This window comes from Tachyglossus aculeatus, chromosome 2, assembly GCF_015852505.1.
Source record: "Tachyglossus aculeatus isolate mTacAcu1 chromosome 2, mTacAcu1.pri, whole genome shotgun sequence".
Classification (NCBI taxonomy): Eukaryota; Metazoa; Chordata; class Mammalia; order Monotremata; family Tachyglossidae; genus Tachyglossus; species Tachyglossus aculeatus.
This window is the reverse complement of record NC_052067.1, coordinates 105,720,709-105,733,659: the sequence shown is the minus strand read 5'-3', so window position 1 is coordinate 105,733,659 and position 12,951 is coordinate 105,720,709.

The following is a 12,951-nucleotide window of genomic DNA, read 5'->3' as shown; positions in this document are numbered from 1 at the left end:
TATTCTTCCAAGGGCCCAGTAGAATGCTCTGCACACAGTCAGCGCTAAAAAAATACCACTGATTGACTGATTTTCACTGTTACAGTACAGTCAATTTATGTTTGTCCAGTAGTGGATTCATTCATCCATTCAATTGTATTTATTGAGCACTTACTTTGTGCAAAACACTGTACTAAGAGCTTGGGAGAGTACAAAATAACAATAAACAGGCACATTCCCTGCCCACAATGAGCACTAGCTATGGGTCTGCCCCTTCTCCTACCTCCTTCAACTTTAGAACTTGTAATTTATTAATGGCAGAACTTCCAAGTTCCATTAATCAGGGTTACCCATATTGCCTAGAAAAATCTCAAAGGTACCCTTTTCCAGAGGTCTTATGTTAACTTGTTGATCTGTGCCACTGGATAATCAAGAATGGAAAACAGCTTTGCTTATGACACCCTAACAGTAGATATTGTAAACTTTGATATTACACTTAAAATCCTGCTACCTATGACTTGTAGGAGAAAAAATGGTCAAAGGGAGAAGCTGCATGGCCTAGTGGAAAGAACTTGGGCCTAGGAGTTAGAGGACCTGGGTTTGACTGCTTGATTCTCTAATTGTCTGCTGTGTGGTCATGACCAAGTCACTTTATTTCTCTGGGCTTCAGAGAAATCTGTAAAATGGGGATTAAGATTGTGAGACCCATGTGGGCTATGTACTGAGCCCACCTTGAATCTACCCCAGTGCTTAGTACAGCTTAAGCACATAGTAAGTGCTTAACAATTGCCATTTAAAAAAGTAGGGGGAAGGTATAGTTAGATTTCATCCCGATGTATTTTATGTTTTGTTGTAGAATAATGTGAGGGGTAAATACTTGTGTAAGATTTTATGATGATTAAATAGCAATTCCACATTACTCAATTTGAAAAGTTCAAAACTTCAGAACTTTTCTATTACATCTTGCATCTTGTACTCTCAAGGCAGAAGCATGCATAGAGTTTCTTCTTGGTTAGTAATTCAGCAAATTTAACAGAGAAAAACAGACACCTGCATATTACTACAGAACTTTTGGATTAGTGCCCTTAATTAAATTTTCTTGAATACTGTGTTCATTTAGAGAGATAAGGCACAGACATTACAGCCAATCTGTTTGATGAGAGTGGAAATAGGTTCTGACATTTTGGAGGTAGGAATCCACATGGCACACAGAATGTGATTTCTTCCTACTGTTTTGCTGATTACTGCCACTTCTAATTTTTGGATGCAGAGCCTTGAGAAGAGGTAAAAGGATTATTTTGAGAGGTGTACCAAGTTGCACTTAAAAGTTTTCCATTATAGGCAAGGTCATGAATGTGATGTCCACGTTTTGGTTTCAGTGGCTACTGCTCCCATGTAATTTTTCAGTCCCTCTGAATATGTTAGAAACAGTCTCACCTTCAAGTTTGAACATATCCACATGTAAATAGAATGTTTATCAACCCTAGATATATAATTCAGAAGAATTTAAGTTGTCTAAGTATTCATAATTCATAATGAAACATTTAATTCCATCACCACACACACACAAATGAGAAGCAGCCTGGCTTAGTGGACAGGGAACGGGCTTGGGAGTCAGAGGTCATGGGTTCTAATCCTGGCTCCTCCACTTGTCAACTGTGTGACTTTGGGCATGTCATGTAACTTCTCTGTGCCTCAGTTACCTCATCTGTAAAATGAGGATTGAGACTGTGAGCCTCACGTGAGACAACTTGATCAACTTGTATCTACCCCAGCGCTTAGAGCAGTGCTTGGCACATAGTAAGCGCTTAGCAAATACCATTATTATTATTATCCTCTGTTAAACTATATTACATCATTTTATTCATAAACACTAGAGCTCTGGGTGCTACTTTCATAAATCCTGATAAATCAACACTTCTTTTCAGGAAGTTTAAGATGCTTTAAGTACATCACATTTTCCTCCTAATGATCAAAGTATTAATAATATCTCCCACAGAAGGAGAGTCTGTGTTTCATTGTAGATGCAATTCAGCAACAAAGGCAGCCGACAGCACAAATTTGTAACAAATTGGGCAATTCAAGATGCTGTATTCAAGAAATCTATGAAACACAAGGATCATTTGAACAAATAGGGCTTAAAATGCCCCCATTGCTTTCCCTCAGTGATAATAATCATATACCTAGGCTTCAGGATAAGGCCTGCTTTCTTGGTTCACAACCATTAAGAAACAACACTTCCATTGTTCCCACACATAGGCAGAGGCTGCAAATGGGAGGTTAGTCAGGAAACAAAGATTTGGGAATCATTTAGTGCAATCCTACACTTAGACAGGTGCCATTCTTAGACTTTTTAATTGATCTCATTTGTTACTTATACCTGGAAATCACACTGTTATCATCACTGAACAAGCAATGGAAACCTGAATTTGTCACTAACTAAAGACAGCAGCGCAAATTCCCGAATGGACCAGCCATATAGGTTTACTAGATTCATTTCCCAACAGTACATTAGATTGAAAGGAGATATGTGGAAAAATCCAAATTACATGGAGACCTCTTGTTTCTTTATACGACACTGACACAAAACACGGTTTGAAATTCTACTGCCAAGAATTCAAATCACATGCTTTTTTATTAAAGAGAAAGAAACTTGGAAGTTTTAAAGAGCTCTCTTTTTACAGCTAAAGAAATATACAGTATCTACAGTTCTGGTAGAAAGTAATGTTCTGGTAGAAAGTAATGTGCATTCCATTGCTGGACTTCCTAGTACCTGAATGATGGAAAAATGCAGGCCAAGATTGTCTTGGGTAGGGAAAGACTGGAATAGAGAGGTTGCAAAGGTTACAGTTTTATGTCACTCAGTGAGGGAAGGGGGAAGAAGAAAAGAGAGGAATATATCATGTGGTTTCACTCTTTGGGTCTGTAGAAGTTGTTGAGAGATGTATTGTGGTAGTCTGTGCCATTTCTCTAACAGCAACTTCTGTTGATCTGATATAGAATAGTGTGGTGATACCAGTGACTCACTATTTAGATCATATCAAGCAATAAATCTCTCAGAATCAGAGACTACAAGCACCCTTCACTCACAATGACTGACTTCATTGTTACTCTTGTATATTATGTGGGTGGGGAACATGTCTACCAACTCTGCTATATTGTACTCTCCCAAGCATTTAGCACAGTTCTCTGCACACAGTAGGTAGTCAATAAATATGCTTAATTGATTGTTTGAGTGATGGTTCCTGCAATTAAGAAAACTACATAATCAATCAATGGTATTTACTGAGCACTTACTATGTGCAAAGCACTATACTAAGTGCTTGGGAAAATGCAATACAAAAGAGTTGGTAGATATGATGCCTACCCTCTAGTAGTTTACAAATCTAGCTGGGGAGCCTATGATCAAGTGGGAGAAAACAGTATATGAACAAATCATGCAAGGACAGATTGAGTATATACCAAGTTAAATTCTAAGAAAAGACAGGGTGGAAGGGACATGTTTTGTACATAGGTATTGTTTAAATAACCCCTCTCAGGGTCGCACCTGGAGAGTTTCCAGTGCTCTACCAGTCTGGACTATGGGAGAGAAAGTCAAGCAGAGGCCTACCCATTCCAGTCCTAGCATGGGCATTGGCTAATAAGTAGAAGATAATCTGCTACAAATCAAAACTCACCTGTGTCTGGGCAGCAGCAGCATGGAAGAGAATAGAGGGTGGACACTCAAGCTTACTGAATGGAAGGAGGCCATGGTAAACCACTTTCGTATTTTTACCAAGAAAACTCTATGGCTACACTACCAGAACAATTGCAGATGGAGGTGGGGCGTTCTGGGAGAGATGTATCCATGGTATCGCTATGCGTCGGAGACAACCTGACAGCATAAGAACAGACTATTGTTTAAAATCAGAGAAATAAGAAGGGGGATGGATTAGTTATCTGTAGGCAATGTTATAACCCTATGGCCTTTATAAAAGGATGTGGGAGATCATTCTTTCTCATCCTTCTCCACCTCAAACACTTGCATCCCCACAGCTCTGTCCTGAAGCCATTATTAAAACAACACAAAGAAGTTGCTTTGGCGGAGGCCATAGAAGCTCTCACCTCTGGGCCAGAGTGTTTCTCTCTGGAGTTGAAATAATAATGATCATATTTGTTAAGCTCTTACTATGTGCCAAAGACCGTTCTAAGTGCTGAGCACTTTTCTGAGTGCTGAGCACTCTTCTAGTCTGGTTCAAGGATGAGCCTGGGGACCTTCTGCAAGTGAAGGGGGAAACAATATCCAGTTTGGGACCTGTGAAATGTTCCATTTTTAGATGAAGAAGTATGGCTTAGTGGAAAGAGCATAAGTCTGGGAGTCAGGGGACCTGGGTTCTAATCCTGAGTGCCAATTGATGGCTGTATGACTTTGGACAGACAACTCAATTACTTTTTCTGTGCCTCAGTTTCCTCGATGGCAAAATAGGGATTAAATACTTGTTCTCCTTCCAACTTGGACTGGGTCTAACCTGATTAACTGGTATCTACCCCAACACTTAGAACAGTGCCTGACACTTAATAAGCTCTTATCAAATATAATAATGATAATAATAATTTTAACTGTCAGTATTCATAAGATTTTTGCAGGTGTTCAGTAATGTCACTTTCCACCTTTATGCAGTTTATCCTTTTGTTGTAACCAGTCCTTTAAAATTTAACTTCCTCTTCTGGTCTGGCTATAAGAAACACTAAAGTGTTTTCACATTTCATCGTGGCAAAATATGAGAAGTAAAATGTTTATACAGATTTTTGTAGGTTTGAAGTTTTGAATACCTAACTGATGAAGCAGGTGAAGCATTATGTACTAAAGAAAATGCATTATCAGTAGTATCAACATAAAGTTTATTTCATGACAAGTAACAGAGTACATGTTTTTTAAAAATATAGAGCTGTGTTGTTCTGAGTGAATGAATACATCTAGTATAGCTGTTACTGTGAGCTCCATGTGGGACAGGACTGTGTCCAACCTGATTAGCTTGTCTTTACTCCAACACTTAGAACAGTGATTGAAGCTTAGTAAGTGCTTAACAAACATATCACTACTACTACTATTACTAATAACAATAATAATAATAATATTAAAGAAAATTCTCTATTTTCAAGACTGTCAAAAGACGCATTTAAAAATTCTAGGCATCAAACTGTAGAAACTTAGGTTAGATTCTTGATCTTAGATATTTTATTTAATATACAGGCAATTCTTCCAAAGTGTTTGGGTTTTTTATGCTTTGGGATAGTTGGAGTATTGCTAAATGTGTTTTTAGTGGAGTTTTTCTGGGCCCAACATGTTGTGATATTTGAAGAAACAATTTTTTTGCCTATATGTGGCCTGGTGCAGAAGAAGTATTTAACAATGTGAGTTTTTGTGAGGGTGACAAGAAGAAGACGACCAATCTGCTGTGGCAGTACTCACTGTATGTCAATTCAGGACTTGCTTTATATTTTCAAATACTATAGTTTCCTTCACATTCATAATTAATTTTGAAATATGCTGGCGGTATAAGTTTAGCCAGTTTCAAAGAGAAGCAACAGTTGGTTTTCTGTAGCACTGTAAGATCTTCCATTTGTACACAGTTATTAGAAGAGGCAAATGGAAAGTACAAGATTTCCTTCTTTGGGGAACAGTGATCAGTGAAGTTTTTCAGTACAAATAATAGGCACTAAGGACCATTTCTGTGGGGAAGATTATGGAAGCTGATGTGGGAATGTTTTTTTGGTTTTGGCTTGATTATTTCAGTTAACGTTTAGAGATCCATGTGCAAGTAGCCAGTTGGTTATTTTATCCTAATAGTCTAATAAATCATTTTACCATCTTCCTCTTATCCATCAGCTTATCTGCCTGGAAATCAAATGGGACCAATTATTAATCAAGGCCAATGATACCAGCTACTACAAAGGGGTGCCATGTTTCAGCTGTCAGGTAGTATTCATTCCAGCCCTTCCTTGTCAACAATAAAGAAAATGAAATTGGACTAATATGAATCTCATTTCTGCTCTGATTAAAGGCCCACATTTTCCCTAGGCATCGCCTGACCAGGCCTTGACTTGTGAGATACTCAGTGCTCTTGTAATGTCATTTAGATTGAGTGGGCCTGTTTCCCTAGGTCACTGTCCTTCAGATTCACTAGTTTTACATGGTATGTAGGCTAGGAAATCTAGACTTCCTTTGGGGTGTTAATTAAGGGGAGCATCCAAAATTAATCAGCAAATTCACTAGGGCGAAGTGGAGCTGTCTAAAGGCCTTGGAATAAAACGCACTTCTAGTGCAGAGAAATGAGCCTTCGGCTATTGACAAAGGAAAAACAAGTGCACAGACGGTAATCTGACATAAAAATTCATATTCAGATGCAATTTTACATTCATTTTTCCTGTCAGCTTGTCACCTTTAATTATAAAGGTTGATTCACCATTTGGCAGATCTGGAAATTGTAAGTGCTTGGCCATTTGGAGATCATCACATGGTCAGTGTCGATGAAAAAAGAATGTCACATAGACTCCACAGAAGATGGACATTGTGAGGTCCAAACTAAGCTCAGATAGGTACTTCACTGATGCACTTGAAGGTGACTGCGCTTTCTCACAGTCAGAAATGCACATAGGTACTCTAAGTGAGAGTATTCAAGGTGAAAACAGGACAAATGAATGTAACAATTGGTTCTTTATTGGAATTATGCATCCTCCCAATTTATTTTAATTACTTAATAAATTCAAATTATTTTAAGTTTACTAAGGACTATAAAATCTGTGATTTGCTCAGGGAAGAAAACACACGTGAAATCACTCAAACCCACATACCTCCTTCCTTAAACCATTTACGGTCTGGCATTTGTGGGGAGTTTTTTTTTTTCAGAATAGTTAGTACACTTAGAATTTTGGTAAAGAATCAATATAATCCTTCCTATTTGGTAACACTGATCATAGGATCTTTGCTTTTTTACTGGTGTAATCTAAAAATATTTTCCATTCTCCAGAACCTCTGATTTCATACAGGTTTTCTGAACTTTCAAGGGATTGTGGGCACCCACTTTGGGATTTTAATCATTTCAAACGCACTTTCTCACAGTCACTAGCTTTGCTACTTCTGGTCCTCAAACTTGAGAGCATTCATTCAAGCCTTGTTGAATGAAAGGATGGGAAAGTTCCTTTTAAATAAATTATAAGACAGTTTATCAGTACTAATTAGCTGTGGCTAATACAGTCCTGAAGAGCTTTGTTCAGCTTGCCAAAGGTCTTGACCTAGGACAAGTTGTGATCTTTGCAAGACCTAAGGAAAGTAGGCTGAGCTTTTTATATATTAAAAAGCAAGCTGTTATTTAATCCAAAGCAATTATTGGCCTTGAATGTCCACTGTAGTTACACCTTGCTCTTTCAGATTTGTCCATTGGAAAATAATGACTTTTCTCTTCTCAGTCATAAAGAGGCTGTGAAATAGTTGAAGAAGAAACAGTAGTATTCAATATAACATTTCAAAGGGAGCATTTATTTCTTTTAGCAAATACTTTACTAAAGCCATGAAAAATAGATCTTCCTCACTGATTTTATAACTGTTTTGCTGTATAAAGGTCTTTTTCTTGGGCAACATGAAAGTATATCAAACTCAGTCTTTCAACTTAGTTGACAGGTTAATCTCTTATTAAAGAGCCTTGATCAATCTTTTTGGCTAGAGTAGATTCATTGTAGATTAATCTGTGATATGAAGACATTTTATATTTAATTCTGACTAAAAAATGAGTCTGGTAAAGAACGGATTTAAGTCTGTTTCTGATTTGTTACTCCAATTTTAATGGATTTGCTGGCATAGCTGAGTTACCACCACAGGTGCTTACATTAAGATGTTCATGAAAATTATAATTTCATTTTATATGGACTTTGTTTCTTGTTATTTGATGTTGATTTTATATCACCCGTTGTGAAATGATGGAACTACTCTGCAAAGTAGTTACTATTAACAGCTCTGGTGGTCTTCTATTTGGCCTGGGGTTTATTTCCACTTGGTCATCCCACTCTGTTAGAACAGCATAGGAATTAATCATTCAATCAATGGTATTTATTCAGGGCTTTCTGTGTGCAAAGCACTGTACTAAGTCCTTGGGAGAGTACGATATGACAGTTTTAAAATTTGAGAAACTTCCTTAATTTTCTACAGGAAGGCAAAAACCCAGACAGGTGTTTATGTCGGTCATCCTGTACTAGTGTACCTCAACAAATGTGATGTCAGATTTGGGAAATTAACCATTTTTCAAAGTTTTGATGAACGAGAGGTTTTCACAAATTTATATCTCTCCTCTCCAGGTCATATTCCCCACAATTTCTTCCTCAGCTCTTCTAAGTCAGTTATGCACTTATGGACTCACACCAGCCATAGCACATCTGTAAATATATTCTTCTATACCTCACTATTTAAGCAGGGATCATGTCATTTAACTCGGTCATACTTTCACAAGCACTTAGTATAGTGCTCAATTGGTGCTCAATAAATCATATTGATTGCTTGGGAACAATTTCATCAACATTTGTAGTGAAGGACACATTTTTATAAGGTGGAAGGTGTTCTGAACATAAACGTCACTTTAGGATTTATTTCTTGACTCTCATTTGAGTGAGTAATCTTTACTCTTCATAGTTTCTGTTGTAGTGTGATTAGAATCATGGCAATTGTTTACAATTTATAGAAAAGACTTTGGGAACAATCTATGAAGCCCTGGTTATCTTCGGCCTGGACACTCTACCTCTGATTACATATGTTCTTCAATTTGATCTGTATTCTCTGATGCCTAAAGTAAACTTATTTAGGTAACCCTTTCTCCAGGATCATGATGGTGATGATGCACGGCTTGCTTCATGCCACATTTTTTTTTGAGTTGGCTTGGTGGAATCTCATATGGATTTGGCAACATCTAGAGGGAAATATTTTCTGGGCAATTTGGACTGCAGTGACAAAAATTATGTCCCCAGAACCCCAAAAGACTATTTATCTTTGCCATTTGCAGCTAACCAGGAGAGGGGTGGAGTTGTATTTTCAGTTCATCATCATCATCAATGATATGTATTTAACATTTATTGTGTGCAGAGCACATGGGAGAGTATAATACAACAGAGTTGGTAGACACGTTCCCTGCCTGCGATGACCTTACAGTGTAGAGGAAGAGACATATCACTTATATAGACCCAAGATTTAAGGTCATTCATTTTCTATGCCTGTAAAGAGCAAACAAACTCTCATTACTCAAAGAACTACTAAAGACAGACAAATTTATATTGTTCCCTTTTCACTTTCACCAATAGAAGAATTGGAAAAATGATCAGGACAGCAGAGTGAAGTGCGGACTGGAGAGAAGAGAAGAAGAAAGCAGGAAAGTCAGCTGGGAAGCCAACTCAGCAGTCAAAGTAGAAAATGATAAGTACTTGGATCAGCATGGATTTGTGTGGAGAAAAAAGGAAAGATTCTAAAGATGTCACGAAGGTAGAACTGGCAGGATTTGACAACAGATTGAATGTGTGGCTTGAATGAGAAATAAATCAAGGATAAGGTCAAGGGTACAGGCTTGTGAAACAGGCGGATGGTGCTGCTATCTACAGTGTTAGAAAAGTCATGGGGAGAACAGGGTGTGGGTGGGAAGATGAAGAGCTTTGTTTTGGACATAGTAAGTTTGAGATGTTGGCTGTACAATTAGATAGAGATATCCTGAAAGCAGGAGGAAATGCAAGATTACAGAGGAGAGAGGCCAGAGATAGAAAGGCATTTTTGGAAATAATTCAAAAGAGATGGCAGTTGAAGCAGAAGGATTGAATGAGTTCTCCAAGGGAATAGGTGTAGATGGAGGACAGAAGGGGACCCACAAAACACTCCCACAGTTAGAGAGAGCCACAAGTGGAGCCTGCAACAGAGAATGAGAAGTACTGGTCAGAGAAATGAAAGGAACCAAGAAAGGACAAAGGTGATAAAGCCAAGTTTCGCTAATGTCTCCAGGAGAAGGGGGTAGTCCATCATCATCAATCGTATTTATTGAGCGCTTACTATGTGCAGAGCACTATACTAAGCGCTTGGGAAGTACAAATTGGCAACATATAGAGACAGTCCCTACCCAACAGTGGGTATCAAAGGCAGCAGAAATGTCAAGTAGGAGCCAGATGAAGTAGAGGCGATTGGATTCAAAGATCCAGGCCATTAAGACCCATGGAGAAATGTGTCTCATTCTTGGAAATCAGATAGCTGTATTTGGAATTTCAAATAGCTCATTAATCCAAGGGACCAGCTTTAGACAGTAAGTGAGGTAAGTGGCTGCATTATGACTCTGACTCTCCCAAGATGAACAGCGTTTGGAACACTCAGTATGGTACCTATTTCAAGATTGCCCCTACACATCAATCAATCAACTGATAAAATTTGTTGAGCACTTACTTTGTGGAGAAGACTGTAGCAGGTGCTTGGGAGAGTACAATACAACAGAGGTACAATGCAACAGAGTTGGTATTCATGTTCTCTGCCCACAATGAGCTTACATTGTAGTTGGGGAAACAGACATTAATATGAATAAATACATCATGCCTTAATCCAGTAAAGCCACTTGGAGGAAATATGATCTTAATTAGGCTTTGAAGGTGGTGAGTACAGTAGTCTGGTGTATACTGCAGGGAGGGAGTTCCAGGCCAAATGGAGGATGTAGAAAAGGGGATGGCAGTGAGATAGTGGTGTTATCTGGTGCTAGAGGAGTGAAGTGTGTGGGCTGGGCTGTATGTGGGTAGGATAGAGGTAAAGTAAGAGGGGGAAGATGATTCAGTGCTTCAAAGTCCATGATAAGGAGTTTCTGTTTGGTGTGGAGGTGGATGGGCAACCACTGAAGCTTCTTGAGAAGTAAGGAGATATGGACTGAAAGGTTTTTTAGAAAAAATCATTCAGATGTCAGAGTACAGTATGGATTGGATTCAGGAGAGACAGGAGGCAGGGAGGTTAGTGAGAAAGAAAATGCAGTAGTCAAGGTGGGTTAGATTAAATTCATAGGTCAGTATGGTAGCAGTTTGATGGAGAAGAAAGGGTAGATTTTAATGATGTGAAGGTTGAACTGAGAGAATTTGATGACAGATTGAATATGTGGGTCAATTAAGGATAATGACAAGGTTAAGGGCTTGGAACTAGGTAAGATAGTGGCATGGTCTGCAGTGATGGGAAAGACATGGAAATGATATAGATTGGGTGGAAAGGTAAGGAGTTATGATTTGGACATATTTAGTTTGAGGTGCAGGTGGGACAACTGGGTCGAGATATCCTGAAGGCAGGAGGAAATGTGAGACTGCAGAGAAGTAGAGAGATCAGGATTGGAGATGTAAATTTGAGAATCATCTGCATAAACATGATAGCTAAAACCATGGGAGTGAATGAGTTCTCCAAGGGAGCAGATATAGATGGAGAAAAAAGGGATATGGAACTGTACCTTGAAGGACTCCCATTGTCAGAGTATTGGAGGTAGAGGAGGAACCTACAGAAGAGACTGAGAAGGACTGGTCAGGGAGATAGGAGAACTAGAAGAGGTCAGTAGCAGTGAAGCTAAGCTTGGAAAATGTTTCAAGGAGAAGGGGATGGTCCATCGTGTAGAAGGCAGCTGAGAGGTCTAGAAGGATTAAGATGTTGGATTTGGCAAAAGCAAGATAATTAGTAATCTTAAAAAGGACTAATTTTGTGGAATGAAGGAGGAGGAAACCAGATCAGAGGGGATAAAGGAGAGAATTGGGGGAGAGAAAGTAGAGACAGCAGGTGTAAACAAGTCTCTCGAGGAGTTTGGAGAGGAATGGTAAGAAGGAGATGGGACAATACCTGAAGGGAGTCAGAGGGTCAAGGGACTTTTTTTTTTTACGGTTCTTTTCACTGAGCCACGCTGCTTCTCATACGTTGAGGAATTTGTGTGAGTTCTAAGTGTTTAAAACATGTTATTCCCTCCATATTTATAGGTATTCACATGGTAATCATTCAGTAAATAATCAATCAAGCATATTTATTGAGAGATTGCTATGTGATTGAGGGGTAGAATATAACAGAGTTGGTAGGCATGTACCCTGCCCACAACAAGCTTAGAGTCTAGATGGGGAGACAGACATTAATATAAATAAATAACTTAAGGGTATGTATGTAAGTGCTGTGGGGCTGATGGAAAGGTGAATAAAGGGTGCAAATCCAAGTGCAAGGATGATGCAGAAGGTAATGGAAGAAGAGGAAATGAGGTCCTAGTTTGGGATGGCCTGTTGGAAGAGGTGTGCCTTCAGTAAGGCTTTGAAGGTGGGGAGCGTAATCATCTGTTGGATATGAAGAGGGAGGGCTCCCAGGTCAGAGGCAGAATTTGGGCAAGAGATCAGCAGCGCGGTAGTTGAGATATAGGTATAATGATTAGGTTGGCATTAGAGGAGCAAAATAGGTGGGCTGCATTGCAGTAGGAAATCAGAGAAACATGGTAGGAGGGGGCAAGGTGATTGAGTGCTTTAAAGCCGATGGTAAGGAGTTTCTGTTTGATGTGGAGATGGAGAGGCAATCACTGGAGTGTCTTGAGAACTGGAGAGCAGAGTGAAGTATGGATTGGACTGGGGAGAGACAGAAGGCAAGGAGGTCAGCAAGGAGGCTGATGCAGTAATCAAGGAGGGAGGAATAGGATAAGTGCTCGAATTAAAGTGGTAGCAGCTTGGAAAGAGAGGAAAGGGAGGATTTTTAGCGATTTTGTGAAGGTTGAACTGGCAGGGTGTGGTGACAGATTGAATATATAGTTGAATGAGATCAGTGGAGGTTAATGTCAAGTTTATGGGCTGTGAGCTAAGGAGGATACTGGTATTGTCTACAGTGTCAGGAAAATCAAGGCGGGGACAGAGTTTGGGTGGGACCATAAGGAGTTCTGTTTTGGAGATGTTAAGTTCAAGCTGTTGGTGGATATCCAAGTAGAGATGTCCTGA